The sequence below is a fragment of the Carcharodon carcharias genome, chromosome 16 (genome assembly GCF_017639515.1).
Source record: "Carcharodon carcharias isolate sCarCar2 chromosome 16, sCarCar2.pri, whole genome shotgun sequence".
NCBI classification, from domain to species: domain Eukaryota; kingdom Metazoa; phylum Chordata; class Chondrichthyes; order Lamniformes; family Lamnidae; genus Carcharodon; species Carcharodon carcharias.
In genome coordinates, this window is record NC_054482.1 from 113,355,366 (window position 1) to 113,377,746 (window position 22,381).

The window sequence follows — 22,381 nt, forward strand, 5'->3', positions numbered from 1 at the left end:
CCCACCAAACCCTCCCCACCAAACCCTCCCCACCAAACCCTCCCCACCAAACAACTCCCCATCAAACCCACCCCACCAAACCCACCCCACCAAACCCTCCCCACCAAACCCCTCCCCACCAAACCCCTCCCCACCAAACCCACCCCACCAAACACTCCCCACTAAACCCTCCCCACCAAAATCTCCCCACCAAACCCTCCCCACCAAACCCTCCCCACCAAAATCCCCACCAAACCCACCGCACCAAACACTCCCCACTAAACCCTCCCCACTAAACCCCTCCCACCAAACCCCTCCCCACCAAACCCTCCCCACCAAACGCTCCCCAAAAAACCCTCCCCACCAAACCCTCCCCACTAAACCCTCCCCACCAAACTCTCCCCACCAAACCCTCCCCACCAAACCCTCCCCGCTAAACTCTCCCCAAACCCTCCCCACCAAACCCTCCCCACCAAACCCACCCCACCAAACCCTCCCCACCAAACCTTCCCCACCAAACCCTCCCCACCAAACCCTCCCCATCAAACCCCTCCCCACCAAACCTTCCCCACCAAACCCTCCCCACCAAACCCTCCCCACCAAACCCCTCCCCACCAAACCCTCCCCACCAACCTTCCCCACCAAAACCCTCCCCACCAAACGCTCCCCACCAAACCCCTCCCCACCAAACCTTCCCCACCAAACCCTCCCCACCAAACCCCTCCCCACCAAACCCTCCCAACCAAACCCACCCCACCAAACCCTCCCCAAAAAACCCTCCCCACCAAACCCTCCCCACTAAACCCTCTCCACCAAACCCCTCCCCACCAAACCCACCCCACCAAACCCTCCCCAAAAAACCCTCCCCACCAAACCCTCCCCACTAAACCCTCCCCACCAAACCCTCCCCACCAAACCCCTCCCCACCAAACCCTCCCCACCAAACCTTCCCCACCAAACCACTCCCCACCAAACCCTCCCCACCAACCCTCTCCATCAAACCCCTCCCCACCAAATCCTGCCCACCAAACCCCTCCCACCAAACCTTCCCCACCAAACCCTCTCCACCAAACCCTCCCCACCAAACCCTCCCCACCAAACCATCCCCACCAAACCCCTCCCCACCAAACCTTCCCCACCAAACCCTCCCCACCAAACCCCTCCCCACCAAACCCTCCCAACCAAACCCACCCCACCAAACCCACCCCAAAAAAACCCTCCCCACCAAACCCTCCCCACTAAACCCTCCCCACCAAACCCACCCCACCAAACCCTCCCCAAAAAAACCCTCCCCACCAAACCCTCCCCACTAAACCCTCCCCACCAAACCCTCCCCACCAAACCCTCCCCACTAAACTCTCCCCAAACCCACCCCACCAAACACTCCGCACCAAACCCACCCCACCAAACCCTCCCCACCAAACCTTCCCCACCAAACCCACCCCACCAAACCCTCCCCACCAAACCTTCCCCACCAAACCCTCCCCACCAAACCCCTCCCCACCAAACCCTCCCCACCAAACCCTCCCCACCAAACCCTCCCCACCAAACCCTCCCCACCAAACCCCTCCCCACCAAACGCTCCCCACCAAACACCTCCCCACCAAACCCCTCCCCACCAAACCCACCCCACCAAACACTCCCCACTAAACCCTCCCCACCAATAACTCCCCACCAAACCCTCCCCACCAAACCCTCCCCAAAAAACCCTCCCCACCAAACCCTACCCATCAAACACCTCCCCATCAAACCCCTCCCCACCAAACCCCGCCCCACCAAACCCCTCCCCACCAAATCCACACCACCAAACCCTACCCATCAAACCCCTCCCTACCAAACCCCTCCTCACCAAACCCCTCCCCACCAAACGCACCCCACCAAACCCTACCCATCAAACCACTCCCCACCAAACCCCTCTCCACCAAACCCACCCCACCAAACCCACCCCACCAAACCCTCCCCACCAAACCCCTCCCCACCAAACCTTCCCCACCAAACCTTCCACACCAAACCCCTCCCCACCAAACCCTCCCCACCAACACTCCCCATCAAACCCCTCCCACCAAACCTTCCCCACCAAACCCTCCCAACCAAACCCTCCCCACCAAACCCTCCCCACCAAACCCCTCCCCACCAAACCTTCCCCACCAAACCCTCCCCACCAAACCCCTCCCCACCAAACCCTCCCAACCAAACCCACCCCACCAAACCCTCCCCAAAAAACCCTTCCCACCAAACCCTCCCCACTAAACCCCTCCCCACTAAACCCCTCCCCACCAAACCCCTCCCCACCAAACCCTCCCCACCAAACCCTCCCCAAAAAACCCTCCCCACCAAACCCTCCCCACTAAACCCTCCCCACCAAACTCTCCCCAGCAAACCCTCCCCACCAAACCCTCCCCGCTAAACTCTCCCCAAACCCTCCCCACCAAACCCTCCCCACCAAACCCACCCCACCAAACCCTCCCCACCAAACCTTCCCCACCAAACCCTCCCCACCAAACCCTCCCCATCAAACCCCTCCCCACCAAACCTTCCGCACCAAACCCTCCCCATCAAACCCTCCCCACCAAACCCCTCCCCACCAAACCCTCCCCACCAAACCTTCCCCACCAAACCCCTCCCCACCAAACCCTCCCCACCAAACCCCTCCCCACCAAACCTTCCCCACCAAACCCTCCCCACCAAACCCCTCCCCACCAAACCCTCCCAACCAAACCCACCCCACCAAACCCTCCCCAAAAAACCCTCCCCACCAAACCCTCCCCACTAAACCCTCCCCACCAAACCCCTCCCCACCAAACCCACCCCACCAAACCCTCCCCAAAAAACCCTCCCCACCAAACCCACCCAACCAAAGCCCTCCCCACCAAACCCACCCCACCAAACCCCTCCCCATCAAACCCACCCCACCAAACCCTCCCCACCAAACCCTCCCTACCAAACCCTCCCCACTAAATCCTCCCCACCAAACCCTCCCCACCAAACCCTCCCCACCAAACCCTCCCCACCAAACCCTCCCCACCAAACCCCTCCCCACCAAACCCTCCCCACCAAACCCTCCCCACCAAACCCTCCCACCAAACAACTCCCCATCAAACCCACCCCACCAAACCCACCCCACCAAACCCTCCCCACCAAACCCCTCCCCACCAAACCCCTCCCCACCAAACCCACCCCACCAAACACTCCCCACTAAACCCTCCCCACCAAAATCTCCCCACCAAACCCTCCCCACCAAACCCTCCCCACCAAAATCCCCACCAAACCCACCCCACCAAACACTCCCCACTAAACCCTCCCCACTAAACCCCTCCCCACCAAACCCCTCCCCACCAAACCCTCCCCACCAAACCCTCCCCAAAAAACCCTCCCCACCAAACCCTCCCCACTAAACCCTCCCCACCAAACTCTCCCCACCAAACCCTCCCCACCAAACCCTCCCCGCTAAACTCTCCCCAAACCCTCCCCACCAAACCCTCCCCACCAAACCCACCCCACCAAACCCTCCCCACCAAACCTTCCCCACCAAACCCTCCCCACCAAACCCTCCCCATCAAACCCCTCCCCACCAAACCTTCCCCACCAAACCCTCCCCACCAAACCCTCCCCACCAAACCCCTCCCCACCAAACCCTCCCCACCAACCTTCCCCACCAAACCCCTCCCCACCAAACGCTCCCCACCAAACCCCTCCCCACCAAACCCCTCCCCACCAAACCCTCCCCACCAAACCCCTCCCCACCAAACCCTCCCAACCAAACCCACCCCACCAAACCCTCCCCAAAAAACCCTCCCCACCAAACCCTCCCCACGAAACCCTCTCCACCAAACCCCTCCCCACCAAACCCACCCCACCAAACCCTCCCCAAAAAACCCTCCCCACCAAACCCTCCCCACTAAACCCTCCCCACCAAACCTTCCCCACCAAACCACTCCCCACCAAACCCTCCCCACCAACCCTCTCCATCAAACCCCTCCCCACCAAATCCTCCCCACCAAACCCCTCCCACCAAACCTTCCCCACCAAACCCTCTCCACCAAACCCTCCCCTCCAAACCCTCCCCACCAAACCATCCCCACCAAACCCCTCCCCACCAAACCTTCCCCACCAAACCCTCCCCACCAAACCCCTCCCCACCAAACCCTCCCAACCAAACCCACCCCACCAAACCCTCCCCAAAAAACCCTCCCCACCAAACCCTCCCCACTAAACCCTCCCCACCAAACCCACCCCACCAAACCCTCCCCAAAAAACCCTCCCCACCAAACCCTCCCCACTAAACCCTCCCCACCAAACCCTCCCCACCAAACCCTCCCCACTAAACTCTCCCCAAACCCACCCCACCAAACTCTCCGCACCAAACCCACCCCACCAAACCCTCCCCACCAAACCTTCCCCACCAAACCCACCCCACCAAACCCTCCCCACCAAACCTTCCCCACCAAACCCTCCCCACCAAACCCCTCCCCACCAAACCCTCCCCACCAAACCCTCCCCACCAAACCCTCCCCACCAAACCCTCCCCACCAAACCCCTCCCCACCAAACGCTCCCCACCAAACCCCTCCCCACCAAACCCCTCCCCACCAAACCCACCCCACCAAACACTCCCCACTAAACCCTCCCCACCAATAACTCCCCACCAACCCTCCCCACCAAACCCTCCCCAAAAAACCCTCCCCACCAAACCCTACCCATCAAACACCTCCCCATCAAACCCCTCCCCACCAAACCCCGCCCCACCAAACCCCTCCCCACCAAATCCACACCACCAAACCCTACCCATCAAACCCCTCCCTACCAAACCCCTCCTCACCAAACCCCTCCCCACCAAACGCACCCCACCAAACCCTACCCATCAAACCACTCCCCACCAAACCCCTCTCCACCAAACCCACCCCACCAAACCCACCCCACCAAACCCTCCCCACCAAACCCCTCCCCACCAATCCTTACCCAACAAACCTTCCACACCAAACCCCTCCCCACCAAACCCTCCCCACCAACACTCCCCATCAAACCCCTCCCACAAAACCTTCCCCACCAAACCCTCCCAACCAAACCCTCCCCACCAAACCCTCCACACCAAACCCCTCCCCACCAAACCTTCCCCACCAAACCCTCCCCACCAAACCCCTCCCCACCAAACCCTCCCAACCAAACCCTCCCCACCAAACCCTCCCCAAAAAACCCTCCCCACCAAACCATCCCCACTAAACACTCCCCACTAAACCCCTCCCCACCAAACCCCTCCCCACCAAACCCTCCCCACCAAACCCTCCCCAAAAAACCCTCCCCACCAAACCCTCCCCACTAAACCCTCCCCACCAAACTCTCCCCAGCAAACCCTCCCCACCAAACACTCCCCGCTAAACTCTCCCCAAACCCTCCCCACCAAACCCTCCCCACCAAACCCACCCCACCAAACCCTCCCCACCAAACCTTCCCCAACAAACCCTCCCCACCAAACCCTCCCCATCAAACCCCTCCCCACCAAACCTTCCGCACCAAACCCTCCCCATCAAACCCTCCCCACCAAACCCCTCCCCACCAAACCCTCCCCACCAAACCTTCCCCACCAAACCCCTCCCCACCAAACCCTCCCCACCAAACCCCTCCCCACCAAACCTTCCCCACCAAACCCTCCCCACCAAACCCCTCCCCACCAAACCCTCCCAACCAAACCCACCCCACCAAACCCTCCCCAAAAAACCCTCCCCACCAAACCCTCCCCACTAAACCCTCCCCACCAAACCCCTCCCCACCAAACCCACCCCACCAAACCCTCCCCAAAAAACCCTCCCCACCAAACCCTCCCCACCAAAGCCCTCCCCACCAAACCCACCCCACCAAACCCCTCCCCATCAAACCCACCCCACCAAACCCTCCCCACCAAACCCTCCCTACCAAACCCTCCCCACTAAATCCTCCCCACCAAACCCTCCCCACCAAACCCTCCCCAACAAACCCCTCCCCACCAAACCCTCCCCACCAAACCTTCCCCACCAAACCCCTCCCCACCAAACCCTCCCCACCAACCCTCTCCATCAAACCCCTCCCCACCAAATCCTCCCCACCAAACCCCTCCCACCAAACCTTCCCCACCAAACCCTCTCCACCAAACCCTCCCCAACAAACCCTCCCCACCAAACCCTACCCACCAAACCCCTCCCCACCAAACATTCCCCACCAAACCCTCCACACCAAACCCCTCCCCACCAAACCCTCCCAACCAAACCCACCCCACCAAACCCTCCCCAAAAAACCCTCCCCACCAAACCCTCCCCACTAAATCCTCCCCACCAAACCCCTCCCCAACAAACCCACCCCACCAAACTCTCCCCAAAAAACCCTCCCCACCAAACCCTCCCCACTAAACTCTCCCCAAACCCACCCCACCAAACCCTCCCCACCAAACCTTCCCCACCAAACCCCTGCCCACCAAACCCTCCCCACCAACCCTCTCCATCAAACCCCTCCCCACCAAATCCTCCCCACCAAACCCCTCCCACCAAACCTTCCCCACCAAACCCTCTCCACCAAACCCTCCCCACCAAACCCTCCCCACCAAACCCTCCCCACCAAACCCCTCCCCACCAAACCTTCCCCACCAAACCCTCCCCACCAAACCCCTCCCCACCAAACCCTCCCAACCAAACCCACCCCACCAAATCCTCCCCAAAAAACCCTCCCCACCAAACCCTCCCCACTAAACCCTCCCCACCAAACCCCTCCCCACCAAACCCACCCCACCAAACCCTCCCCAAAAAACCCTCCCCACCAAACCCTCCCCACTAAACCCTCCCCACCAAACCCTCCCCACCAAAACCTCCCCACTAAACTCTCCCCAAACCCACACCACCAAACCCTCCGCACCAAACCCACCCCACCAAACCCTCCCCACCAAACCTTCCCCACCAAACCCACCCCACCAAACCCTCCCCACCAAACCTTCCCCACCAAACCCTCCCAACCAAACCCACCCCACCAAACCCTCCCCAAAAAACCCTCCCCACCAAACCCTCCCCACTAAACCCTCCCCACCAAACCCACCCCACCAAACCCTCCCCAAAAAACCCTCCCCACCAAACCCTCCCCACTAAACCCTCCCCACCAAACCCTCCCCACCAAACCCTCCCCACTAAACTCTCCCCAAACCCACCCCACCAAACCCTCCGCACCAAACCCACCCCACCAAACCCTCCCCACCAAACCTTCCCCACCAAACCCACCCCACCAAACCCTCCCCACCAAACCTTCCCCACCAAACCCTCCCCACCAAACCCCTCCCCACCAAACCCTCCCCACCAAACCCTCCCCACCAAACCCTCCCCACCAAACCCTCCCCACCAAACCCCTCCCCACCAAACGCTCCCCACCAAACCCCTCCCCACCAAACCCCTCCCCACCAAACCCACCCCACCAAACACTCCCCACTAAACCCTCCCCACCAATAACTCCCCACCAAACCCTCCCCACCAAACCCTCCCCAAAAAACCCTCCCCACCAAACCCTACCCATCAAACACCTCCCCATCAAACCCCTCCCCACCAAACCCCGCCCCACCAAACCCCTCCCCACCAAATCCACACCACCAAACCCTACCCATCAAACCCCTCCCTACCAAACCCCTCCTCACCAAACCCCTCCCCACCAAACGCACCCCACCAAACCCTACCCATCAAACCCCTCCCCACCAAACCCCTCTCCACCAAACCCACCCCACCAAACCCACCCCACCAAACCCTCCCCACCAAACCCCTCCCCACCAAACCTTCCCCACCAAACCTTCCACACCAAACCCCTCCCCACCAAACCCTCCCCACCAACACTCCCCATCAAACCCCTCCCACCAAACCTTCCCCACCAAACCCTCCCAACCAAACCCTCCCCACCAAACCCTCCACACCAAACCCCTCCCCACCAAACCTTCCCCACCAAACCCTCCCCACCAAACCCCTCCCCACCAAACCCTCCCAACCAAACCCACCCCACCAAACCCTCCCCAAAAAACCCTCCCCACCAAACCCTCCCCACTAAACCCTCCCCACTAAACCCCTCCCCACCAAACCCCTCCCCACCAAACCCTCCCAACCAAACCCTCCCCAAAAAACCCTCCCCACCAAACCCTCCCCACTAAACCCTCCCCACCAAACTCTCCCCAGCAAACCCTCCCCACCAAACCCTCCCCGCTAAACTCTCCCCAAACCCTCCCCACCAAACCCTCCCCACCAAACCCACCCCACCAAACCCTCCCCACCAAACCTTCCCCACCAAACCCTCCCCACCAAACCCTCCCCATCAAACCCCTCCCCACCAAACCTTCCGCACCAAACACTCCCCATCAAACCCTCCCCACCAAACCCCTCCCCACCAAACCCTCCCCACCAAACCTTCCCCACCAAACCCCTCCCCACCAAACCCTCCCCACCAAACCCCTCCCCACCAAACCTTCCCCACCAAACCCTCCCCACCAAACCCCTCCCCACCAAACCCTCCCAACCAAACCCACCCCACCAAACCCTCCCCAAAAAACCCTCCCCACCAAACCCTCCCCACTAAACCCTCCCCACCAAACCCCTCCCCACCAAACCCACCCCACCAAACCCTCCCCAAAAAACCTTCCCCACCAAACCCTCCCCACCAAACCCCTCCCCACCAAACCCACCCCACCAAACCCCTCCCCATCAAACCCACCCCACCAAACCCTCCCCACCAAACCCTCCCCACCAAACCCTCCCCACTAAATCCTCCCCACCAAACCCTCCCCACCAAACCCTCCCCACCAAACCCCTCCCCACCAAACCCTCCCCACCAAACCTTCCCCACCAAACCCCTCCCCACCAAACCCTCCCCACCAACCCTCTCCATCAAACCCCTCCCCACCAAATTCTCCCCACCAAACCCCTCCCACCAAACCTTCCCCACCAAACCCTCTCCACCAAACCCTCTCCACCAAACCCTCCCCACCAAACCCTCCCCAGCAAACCCTCCCCACCAAACCCCTCCCCACCAAACCTTCCCCACCAAACCCTCCACACCAAACCCCTCCCCACCAAACCCTCCCAACCAAACCCACCCCACCAAACCCTCCCCAAAAAACCCTCCCCACCAAATCCTCCCCACTAAATCCTCCCCACCAAACCGCTCCCCAACAAACCCAGCCCACCAAACTCTCCCCAAAAAACCCTCCCCACCAAACCATCCCCACTAAACCCTCCCCACCAAACCCTCCCCACCAAACCCTCCCCACTAAACTCTCTCCAAACCCACCCCACCAAACCCTCCCCACCAAACCTTCCCCACCAAACCCGTCCCCACCAAACCCTCCCCACCAACCCTCTCCATCAAACCCCTCCCCACCAAATCCTCCCCACCAAACCCCTCCCACCAAACCTTCCCCACCAAACCCTCTCCACCAAACCCTCCCCACCAAACCCTCCCCACCAAACCCTCCCCACCAAACCCCTCCCCACCAAACCTTCCCCACCAAACCCTCCCCACCAAACCCCTCCCCACCAAACCCTCCCAACCAAACCCACCCCACCAAACCCTCCCCAAAAAACCCTCCCCACCAAACCCTCCCCACTAAACCCTCCCCACCAAACCCCTCCCCACCAAACCCACCCCACTAAACACTCCCCAAAAAACCCTCCCCACCAAACCCTCCCCACTAAACCCTCCCCACCAAACCCTCCCCACCAAAACCTCCCCACTAAACTCTCCCCAAACCCACACCACCAAACCCTCCGCACCAAACCCACCCCACCAAACCCTCCCCACCAAACCTTCCCCACCAAACCCACCCCACCAAACCCTCCCCACCAAACCTTCCCCACCAAACCCTCCCCACCAAACCACTCCCCACCAAACCTTCCCCACCAAACCCTCCCCAAAAAACCCTCCCCACCAAACCCTCCCCACCAAACCCCTCCCCACTAAACCCTCCCAACCAAACCCACCCCACCAAACCCTCCCCAAAAAACCCTCCCCACCAAACACTCCCCACTAAACCCTCCCCACCAAACCCTCCCCACCAAACCCTCCCCACTAAACTCTCCCCAAACCCTCCCCACCAAACCCTCCCCACCAAACCCACCCAACAAACCCTCCCCACCAAACCCCTCCCCACCAAACCCTCCCCACCAAACCCTACCCATCAAACCCACCCCACCAAACCCCTCCCCACCAAAACCTCCCCACCAAACCCTCCCCACCAAACCCCTCCCCACCAAACCCTCCCCACCAAACCCTCCCCACCAAACCCCTCCCCATCAAACCCTCCCCACCAAACCCCTCCCCACCAAACCCTCCCCACCAAACCCTCCCCAAAAACCCCTCCCCACCAAACCCTCCCCACTAAACCCTCCCCACCAAACCCTCCCCACCAAACCACTCCCCATCAAACCCACCCCACCAAACCCACCCCACCAAACCCTCCCCACCAAACCCCTCCCCACCAAACACCTCCCCACCAAACCCACCCCACCAAACACTCCCCACTAAACCCTCCCCACCAAAAACTCCCCACAAAACCCTCCCCACCAAACCCTCCCCACCAAAATCCCCACCAAACCCACCCCACCAAACACTCCCCACTAAAACCTCCCCACTAAACCCCTCCCCACCAAACCCCTCCCCACCAAACCCTCCCCACCAAACCCTCCCCAAAAAGCCCTCCCCACCAAACCCTCCCCACTAAACCCTCCCCACCAAACTCTCCCCACCAAACCCTCCCCACCAAACCCTCCCCGCTAAACTCTCCCCAAACCCTCCCCACCAAACCCTCCCCACCAAACCCACCCCACCAAACCCTCCCCACCAAACCTTCCCCACCAAACCCACCCCACCAAACCCTCCCCACCAAACCTTCCCCACCAAACCCTCCCCACCAAACCACTCCCCACCAAACCTTCCCCACCAAACCCTCCCCACAAAACCCTCCCCACCAAACCCTCCCCACCAAACCCCTCCCCACTAAACCCTCCCAACCAAACCCACCCCACCAAACCCTCCCCAAAAAACCCTCCCCACCAAACCCTCCCCACTAAACCCTCCCCACCAAACCCTCCCCACCAAACCCTCCCCACTAAACTCTCCCCAAACCCTCCCCACCAAACCCTCCCCACCAAACCCTCCCCACCAAACCCTCCCCACCAAACCCCTCCCCACCAAACCCTCCCCACCAAACCCTACCCATCAAACCCACCCCACCAAACCCCTCCCCACCAAAACCTCCCCACCAAACCCTCCCCACCAAACCCCTCCCCACCAAACCCTCCCCACCAAACCCTCCCCACCAAACCCCTCCCCATCAAACCCTCCCCACCAAACCCCTCCCCACCAAACCCTCCCCACCAAACCCTCCCCAAAAACCCCTCCCCACCAAACCCTCCCCACTAAACCCTCCCCACCAAACCCTCCCCACCAAACCACTCCCCATCAAACCCACCCCACCAAACCCACCCCACCAAACCCTCCCCACCAAACCCCTCCCCACCAAACACCTCCCCACCAAACCCACCCCACCAAACACTCCCCACTAAACCCTCCCCACCAAAAACTCCCCACAAAACCCTCCCCACCAAACCCTCCCCACCAAAATCCCCACCAAACCCACCCCACCAAACACTCCCCACTAAAACCTCCCCACTAAACCCCTCCCCACCAAACCCCTCCCCACCAAACCCTCCCCACCAAACCCTCCCCAAAAAGCCCTCCCCACCAAACCCTCCCCACTAAACCCTCCCCACCAAACTCTCCCCACCAAACCCTCCCCACCAAACCCTCCCCGCTAAACTCTCCCCAAACCCTCCCCACCAAACCCTCCCCACCAAACCCACCCCACCAAACCCTCCCCACCAAACCTTCCCCACCAAACCCTCCCCACCAAACCCTCCCCATCAAACCCCTCCCCACCAAACCTTCCCCACCAAACCCTCCCCACCAAACCCTCCCCACCAAACCCCTCCCCAAAAAACCCTCCCCACCAAACCCTCCCCACTAAACCCTCTCCACCAAACCCCTCCCCACCAAACCCAGCCCACCAAACCCTCCCCAAAAAACCCTCCCCACCAAACCCTCCCCACTAAACCCTCCCCACCAAACCCTCCCCACCAAACCCCTCCCCACCAAACCCTCCCCACCAAACCTTCCCCACCAAACCACTCCCCACCAAACCCTCCCCACCAACCCTCTCCATCAAACCCCTCCCCACCAAATCCTCCCCACCAAACCCCTCCCACCAAACCTTCCCCACCAAACCCTCTCCACCAAACCCTCCCCACCAAACCCTCCCCATCCAACCCCTCCCCACCAAACCTTCCGCACCAAACCCTCCCCACCAAACCCTCCCCACCAAACCCCTCCCCACCAAACCCTCCCCACCAAACCTTCCCCACCAAACCCCTCCCCACCAAACCCTCCCCACCAAACCCTCCCCACCAAACCCCTCCCCACCAAACCTTCCCCACCAAATCCTCCCCACCAAACCCCTCCGCACCAAACCCTCCCAACCAAACCCACCCCACCAAACCCTCCCCAAAAAACCCTCCCCACCAAACCCTCCCCACTAAACCCTCCCCACCAAACCCCGCCCCACCAAACCCACCCCACCAAACCCTCCCCAAAAAACCCTCCCCACCAAACCCTCCCCACCAAACCCCTCCCCACCAAACCCACCCCACCAAACCCCTCCCCATCAAACCCAAACACCAAACCCTCCCCACCAAACCCTCCCCACCAAAAACTCCCCACTAAATCCTCCCCACCAAACCCTCCCCACCAAACCCTCCCCACCAAACCCCTCCCCACCAAACCCTCCCCACCAAACCTTCCCCACCAAACCCCTCCCCACCAAACCCTCCCCACCAACCCTCTCCATCAAACCCCTCCCCACCAAATCCTCCCCACCAAACCCCTCCCACCAAACCTTCCCCACCAAACCCTCTCCACCAAACACTCCCCACCAAACCCTCCCCACCAAACCCTCCCCACCAAACCCCTCCCCACCAAACCTTCCCCACCAAACCCTCCACACCAAACCCCTCCCCACCAAACCCTCCCAACCAAACCCACCCCACCAAACCCTCCCCAAAAAACCCTCCCCACCAAACCCTCCCCACTAAATCCTCCCCACCAAACCCCTCCCCAACAAACCCACCCCACCAAACTCTCCCCAAAAAACCCTCCCCACCAAACCATCCCCACTAAACCCTCCCCACCAAACCCTCCCCACCAAACCCTCCCCACCAAACCCTCCCCACCAAACCCTCCCCACTAAACTCTCCCCAAACCCACCCCACCAAACCCTCCCCACCAAACTCTCCCCACCAAACCCTCCCCACCAAACCCTCCCCGCTAAACTCTCCCCAAACCCTCCCCACCAAACCCTCCCCACCAAACCCACCCCACCAAACCCTCCCCACCAAACCTTCCCCACCAAACCCTCCCCACCAAACCCTCCCCATCAAACCCCTCCCCACCAAACCTTCCCCACCAAACCCTCCCCACCAAACCCTCCCCACCAAACCCCTCCCCAAAAAACCCTCCCCACCAAACCCTCCCCACTAAACCCTCTCCACCAAACCCCTCCCCACCAAACCCAGCCCACCAAACCCTCCCCAAAAAACCCTCCCCACCAAACCCTCCCCACTAAACCCTCCCCACCAAACCCTCCCCACCAAACCCCTCCCCACCAAACCCTCCCCACCAAACCTTCCCCACCAAACCACTCCCCACCAAACCCTCCCCACCAACCCTCTCCATCAAACCCCTCCCCACCAAATCCTCCCCACCAAACCCCTCCCACCAAACCTTCCCCACCAAACCCTCTCCACCAAACCCTCCCCACCAAACCCTCCCCATCAAACCCCTCCCCACCAAACCTTCCGCACCAAACCCTCCCCACCAAACCCTCCCCACCAAACCCCTCCCCACCAAACCCTCCCCACCAAACCTTCCCCACCAAACCCCTCCCCACCAAACCCTCCCCACCAAACCCCTCCCCACCAAACCTTCCCCACCAAATCCTCCCCACCAAACCCCTCCCCACCAAACCCTCCCAACCAAACCCACCCCACCAAACCCTCCCCAAAAAACCCTCCCCACCAAACCCTCCCCACTAAACCCTCCCCACCAAACCCCGCCCCACCAAACCCACCCCACCAAACCCTCCCCAAAAAACCCTCCCCACCAAACCCTCCCCACCAAACCCCTCCCCACCAAACCCACCCCACCAAACCCCTCCCCATCAAACCCAAACACCAAACCCTCCCCACCAAACCCTCCCCACCAAAAACTCCCCACTAAATCCTCCCCACCAAACCCTCCCCACCAAACCCTCCCCACCAAACCCCTCCCCACCAAACCCTCCCCACCAAACCTTCCCCACCAAACCCCTCCCCACCAAACCCTCCCCACCAACCCTCTCCATCAAACCCCTCCCCACCAAATCCTCCCCACCAAACCCCTCCCACCAAACCTTCCCCACCAAACCCTCTCCACCAAACCCTCCCCACCAAACCCTCCCTACCAAACCATCCCCACCAAACCCCTCCCCACCAAACCTTCCCCACCAAACCCTCCACACCAAACCCCTCCCCACCAAACCCTCCCAACCAAACCCACCCCACCAAACCCTCCCCAAAAAACCCTCCCCACCAAACCCTCCCCACTAAATCCTCCCCACCAAACCCCTCCCCAACAAACCCACCCCACCAAACACTCCCCAAAAAACCCTCCCCACCAAACCATCCCCACTAAACCCTCCCCACCAAACCCTCCCCACCAAACCCTCCCCACTAAACTCTCCCCAAACCCACCCCACCAAACCCTCCCCACCAAACCTTCCCCACCAAACCCCTCCCCACCAAACCCTCCCCACCAAACCCTCCCCACCAACCCTCTCCATCAAACCCCTCCCCACCAAATCCTCCCCACCAAACCCCTCCCACCAAACCTTCCCCACCAAACCCTCTCCACCAAACCCTCCCAACCAAACCCTCCCCACCAAACCCTCCCCACCAAACCCCTCCCCACCAAACCTTCCCCACCAAACCCTCCCCACCAAACCCCTCCCCACCAAACCCTCCCAACCAAACCCACCCCACCAAACCCTCCCCAAAAAACCCTCCCCACCAAACCCTCCCCACTAAACCCTCCCCACCAAACCCCTCCCCACCAAACCCTCCCCACTAAACCCTCCCCACCAAACCCTCCCCACCAAACCCTCCCCACTAAACTCTCCCCAAACCCACACCACCAAACCCTCCGCACCAAACCCACCCCACCAAACCCTCCCCACCAAACCTTCCCCACCAAACCCTCCCCACCAAACCCCTCCCCACCAAAACCTCCCCACCAAACCCTCCCCACCAAACCCCTCCCCACCAAACCCTCCCCACCAAACCCTCCCCACCAAACCCTCCCCATCAAACCCTCCCCACCAAACCCCTCCCCACCAAACCCTCCCCACCAAACCCTCCCCACCAAACCCCTCCCCACCAAACCCTCCCCACCAAACCCTCCCCACCAAACCCTCCCCACCAAACCCCTCCCCATCAAACCCACCCCACCAAACCCACCCCACCAAACCCCTCCCCACCAAACCCCTCCCCACCAAACCCCTCCCCACCAAACCCACCCCACCAAACACTCCCCACTAAACCCTCCCCACCAAAAACTCCCCACAAAACCCTCCCCACCAAACCCTCCCCACCAAAATCCCCACCAAACCCACCCCACCAAACACTCCCCACTAAAACCTCCCCACTAAACCCCTCCCCACCAAACCCTCCCCACCAAACCCTCCCCACCAAACCCTCCCCAAAAAGCCCTCCCCACCAAACCCTCCCCACTAAACCCTCCCCACCAAACTCTCCCCACCAAACCCTCCCCACCAAACCCTCCCCGCTAAACTCTCCCCAAACCCTCCCCACCAAACCCTCCCCACCAAACCCACCCCACCAAACCCTCCCCACCAAACATTCCCCACCAAACCCTCCCCACCAAACCCTCCCCATCAAACCCCTCCCCACCAAACCTTCCCCACCAAACCCTCCCCACCAAACCCTCCCCACCAAACCCCTCCCCAAAAAACCCTCCCCACCAAACCCTCCCCACTAAACCCTCTCCACCAAACACCTCCGCACCAAACCCAGCCCACCAAACCCTCCCCAAAAAACCCTCCCTACCAAACCCTCCCCACTAAACCCTCTTCACCAAACCCTCCCCACCAAACCCCTCCCCACCAAACCCTCCCCACCAAACCTTCCCCACCAAACCACTCCCCACCAAACCCTCCCCACCAACCCTCTCCATCAAACCCCTCCCCACCAAATCCTCCCCACCAAACCCCTCCCACCAAACCTTCCCCACCAAACCCTCTCCACCAAACCCTCCCCACCAAACCCTCCCCATTAGAACCCTCCCCACCAAACCTTCCGCACCAAACCCTCCCCACCAAACCCTCCCCACCAAACCCCTCCCCACCAAACCCTCCCCACCAAACCTTCCCAACCAAACCCCTCCCCACCAAACCCTCCCCACCAAACCCCTCCCCACCAAACCTTCCCCACCAAACCCTCCCCACCAAACCCCTCCCCACCAAACCCTCCCAACCAAACCCACCCCACCAAACCCTCCCCAAAAAACCCTCCCCACCAAACCCTCCCCACTAAACCCTCCCCACCAAACCCCGCCCCACCAAACCCTCCCCACCAAACCCCTCCCCACCAAACCCACCCCACCAAACCCCTCCCCATCAAACCCACTCCACCAAACCCTCCCCACCAAACCCTCCCCACCAAACCTTCCCCACCAAACCCTCCCCACCAAACCCTCCCCACCAAACCCCTCCCCACCAAACCCTCCCCACCAAACCTTCCCCACCAAACCCCTCCCCACCAAACCCTCCCCACCAACCCTCTCCATCAAACCCCTCCCCACCAAATCCTCCCCACCAAACCCCTCCCACCAAACCTTCCCCACCAAACCCTCTCCACCAAACCCTCCCCACCAAACCCTCCCCACCAAACCCTCCCCACCAAACCCCTCCCCACCAAACCTTCCCCACCAAACCCTCCACACCAAACCCCTCCCCACCAAACCCTCCCAACCAAACCCACCCCACCAAACCCTCCCCAAAAAACCCTCCCCACTAAATCCTCCCCACCAAACCCCTCCCCAACAAACCCACCCCACCAAACTCTCCCCAAAAAACCCTCCCCACCAAACCATCCCCACTAAACCCTCCCCACCAAACCCTCCCCACCAAACCCTCCCCACTAAACTCTCCCCAAACCCACCCCACCAAACCCTCCCCACCAAACCTTCCCCACCAAACCCCTCCCCACCAAACCCTCCCCACCAACCCTCTCCATCAAACCCCTCCCCACCAAATCCTCCCCACCAAACCCCTCCCACCAAACCTTCCCCACCAAACCCTCTCCACCAAACCCTCCCAACCAAACCCTCCCCACCAAACCCTCCCCACCAAACCCCTCCCCACCAAACCTTCCCCACCAAACCCTCCCCACCAAACCCCTCCCCACCAAACCCTCCCAACCAAACCCACCCCACCAAACCCTCCCCAAAAAACCCTCCCCACCAAACCCTCCCCACTAAACCCTCCCCACCAAACCCCTCCCCACCAAACCCTCCCCACTAAACCCTCCCCACCAAACCCTCCCCACCAAACCCTCCCCACTAAACTCTCCCCAAACCCACACCACCAAACCCTCCGCACCAAACCCACCCCACCAAACCCTCCCCACCAAACCTTCCCCACCAAACCCTCCCCACCAAACCCCTCCCCACCAAAACCTCCCCACCAAACCCTCCCCACCAAACCCCTCCCCACCAAACCCTCCCCACCAAACCCTCCCCACCAAACCCCTCCCCATCAAACCCTCCCCACCAAACCCCTCCCCACCAAACCCTCCCCACCAAACCCTCCCCACCAAACCCCTCCCCACCAAACCCTCCCCACCAAACCCTCCCCACCAAACCCTCCCCACCAAACCCCTCCCCATCAAACCCACCCCACCAAACCCACCCCACCAAACCCACCCCACCAAACCCTCCCCACCAAACCCCTCCCCACCAAACCCCTCCCCACCAAACCCACCCCACCAAACACTCCCCACTAAACCCTTCCCACCAAAAACTCCCCACCAAACCCTCCCCACCAAACCCTCCCCACCAAAATCCCCACCAAACCCACCCCACCAAACACTCCCCACTAAACCCTCCCCACTAAACCCCTCCCCACCACACCCCTCCCCACCAAACCTTCCCCACCAAACCCTCCCCAAAAAACCCTCCCCACCAAACCCTCCCCACTAAACCCTCCCCACCAAACTCTCCCCACCAAACCCTCCCCACCAAACCCTCCCCGCTAAACTCTCCCCAAAACCTCCCCACCAAACCCTCCCCACCAAACCCACCCCACCAAACCCTCCCCACCAAACCTTCCCCACCAAACCCTCCCCACCAAACCCTCCCCATCAAACCCCTCCCCACCAAACCTTCCCCACCAAACCCTCCCCACCAAACCCTCCCCACCAAACCCCTCCCCACCAAACCCTCCCCACCAAACCTTCCCCACCAAACCCCTCCCCACCAAACGCTCCCCACCAAACCCCTCCCCGCCAAACCTTCCCCACCAAACCCTCCCCACCAAACCCCTCCCCACCAAACCCTCCCAACCAAACCCACCCCACCAAACCCTCCCCAAAAAACCCTCCCCACCAAACCCTCCCCACTAAACCCTCTCCACCAAACCCCTCCCCACCAAACCCACCCCACCAAACCCTCCCCAAAAAACCCTCCCCACCAAACCCTCCCCACTAAACCCTCCCCACCAAACCCTCCCCACCAAACCCCTCCCCACCAAACCCTCCCCACCATACCTTCCCCACCAAACCACTCCCCACCAAACCCTCCCCACCAACCCTCTCCATCAAACCCCTCCCCACCAAATCCTCCCCACCAAACCCCTCCCACCAAACCTTCCCCACCAAACCCTCTCCACCAAACCCTCCCCACCAAATCCTCCCCACCAAACCATCCCCACCAAACCCCTCCCCACCAAACCTTCCCCACCAAAACCTCCCCACCAAACCCCTCCCCACCAAAACCTCCCCACCAAACCCACCCCACCAAACCCTCCCCAAAAAACCCTCCCCACCAAACCCTCCCCACTAAACCCTCCCCACCAAACCCACCCCACCAAACCCTCCCCAAAAAACCCTCCCCACCAAACCCTCCCCACTAAACCCTCCCCACCAAACCCTCCCCACCAAACCCTCCCCACCAAACCCTCCCCACCAAACCCACCCCACCAAACCCTCCCCACCAAACCTTCCCCACCAAACCCTCCCCACCAAACCCTCCCCATCAAACCCCTCCCCACCAAACCTTCCCCACCAAACCCTCCCCACCAAACCCTCCCCACCAAACCCCTCCCCACCAAACCCTCCCCACCAAACCTTCCCCACCAAACCCCTCCCCACCAAACGCTCCCCACCAAACCCCTCCCCACCAAACCTTCCCCACCAAACCCTCCCCACCAAACCCCTCCCCACCAAACCCTCCCAACCAAACCCACCCCACCAAACCCTCCCCAAAAAACCCTCCCCACCAAACCCTCCCCACTAAACCCTCTCCACCAAACCCCTCCCCACCAAACCCACCCCACCAAACCCTCCCCAAAAAACCCTCCGCACCAAACCCTCCCCACTAAACCCTCCCCACCAAACCCTCCCCACCAAACCCCTCCCCACCAAACCCTCCCCACCAAACCTTCCCCACCAAACCACTCCCCAACAAACCCTCCCCACCAACCCTCTCCATCAAACCCCTCCCCACCAAATCCTCCCCACCAAACCCCTCCCACCAAACCTTCCCCACCAAACCCCCTCCACCAAACCCTCCCCACCAAACCCTCCCCACCAAACCATCCCCACCAAACCCCTCCCCACCAAACCTTCCCCACCAAACCCTCCCCACCAAACCCCTCCCCACCAAAACCTCCCAACCAAACCCACCCCACCAAACCCTCCCCAAAAAACCCTCCCCACCAAACCCTCCCCACTAAACCCTCCCCACCAAACCCACCCCCCCAAACCCACCCCAAAAAAACCCTCCCCACCAAACCCTCCCCACTAAACCCTCCCCACCAAACCCTCCCCACCAAACCCTCCCCACTAAACTCTCCCCAAACCCACCCCACCAAACCCTCCGCACCAAACCCACCCCACCAAACCCTCGCCACCAAACCTTCCCCACCAAACCCACCCCACCAAACCCTCCCCACCAAACCTTCCCCACCAAACCTTCCCCACCAAACCCTCCCCACCAAACCCCTCCCCACCAAACCCTCCCCACCAAACCCTCCCCACCAAACCCCTCCCCACCAAACCCTCCCCACCAACCCTCTCCATCAAACCCCTCCCCACCAAATCCTCCCCACCAAACCCCTCCCACCAAACCTTCCCCACCAAACCCTCTCCACCAAACCCTCCCCACCAAACCCTCCCCACCAAACCATCCCCACCAAACCCCTCCCCACCAAACCTTCCCCACCAAACCCTCCCCACCAAACCACTCCCCACCAAAACCTCCCAACCAAACCCACCCCACCAAACCCTCCCCAAAAAACCCTCCCCACCAAACCCTCCCCACTAAACCCTCCCCACCAAACCCACCCCACCAAACCCTCCCCAAAAAACCCTCCCCACCAAACCCTCCCCACTAAACCCTCCCCACCAAACCCTCCCCACCAAACCCTCCCCACTAAACTCTCCCCAAACCCACCCCACCAAACCCTCCGCACCAAACCCACCCCACCAAACCCTCGCCACCAAACCTTCCCCACCAAACCCCTCCCCACCAAACCTTACCCACCAAACCTTCCACACCAAACCCCTCCCCATCAAACCCCTCCCCACCAAATCCTCCCCACCAAACCCCTCCCACCAAACCTTCCCCACCAAACCCTCCCCACCAAACCCTCCCCACCAAACCCCTCCCCACCAAACCTTCCCCACCAAACCCTCCCCACCAAACCCCTCCCCACCAAACCCTCCCAACCAAACCCACCCCACCAAACCCTCCCCAAAAAACCCTCCCCACCAAACCCTCCCCACTAAACCCTCCCCACTAAACCCCTCCCCACCAAACTCTCCCCACCAAACCCTCCCCACCAAACCCTCCCCGCTAAACTCTCCCCAAACCCTCCCCACCAAACCCTCCCCACCAAACCCACCCCACCAAACCCTCCCCACCAAACCTTCCCCACCAAACCCTCCCCACCAAACCCTCCCCGCTAAACTCTCCCCAAACCCTCCCCACCAAACCCTCCCCACCAAACCCACCCCACCAAACCCTCCCCACCAAACCTTCCCCACCAAACCCTCCCCACCAAACCCTCCCCACCAAACCCTCCCCACCAAACCCACCCCACCAAACCCTCCCCACCAAACCTTCCCCACCAAACCCTCCCCACCAAACCCTCCCCATCAAACCCCTCCCCACCAAACCTTCCCCACCAAACCCTCCCCACCAAACCCTCCCCACCAAACCCCTCCCCACCAAACCCTCCCCACCAAACCTTCCCCACCAAACCCCTCCCCACCAAACCCTCCCCACCAAACCCCTCCCCACCAAACCTTACCCACCAAACCCTCCCCACCAAACCCCTCCCCACCAAACCCTCCCAACCAAACCCACCCCACCAAACCCTCCCCAAAAAACCCTCCCCACCAAACCCTCCCCACTAAACCCTCCCCACCAAACCCCTCCCCACCAAACCCACCCCACCAAACCCTCCCCAAAAAACCCTCCCCACCAAACCCTCCCCACTAAACCCTCCCCACCAAACCCCTCCCCATCAAACCCACCCCACCAAACCCTCCCCACCAAACCCTCCCCACCAAACCCTCCCCACTAAATCCTCCCCACCAAACCCTCCCCACCAAACCCTCCCCACCAAACCCCTCCCCACCAAACCCACCCCACCAAATACTCCCCACTAAACCCTCCCCACTAAACCCCTCCCCACCACACCCCTCCCCACCAAACCTTCCCCACCAAACCCTCCCCAAAAAACCCTCCCCACCAAACCCTCCCCACTAAACCCTCCCCACCAAACTCTCCCCACCAAACCCTCCCCACCAAACCCTCCCCGCTAAACTCTCCCCAAAACCTTCCCACCAAACCCTCCCCACCAAACCCACCCCACCAAACCCTCCCCACCAAACCTTCCCCACCAAACCCTCCCCACCAAACCCTCCCCATCAAACCCCTCCCCACCAAACCTTCCCCACCAAACCCTCCCCACCAAACCCTCCCCACCAAACCCCTCCCCACCAAACCCTCCCCACCAAACCTTCCCCACC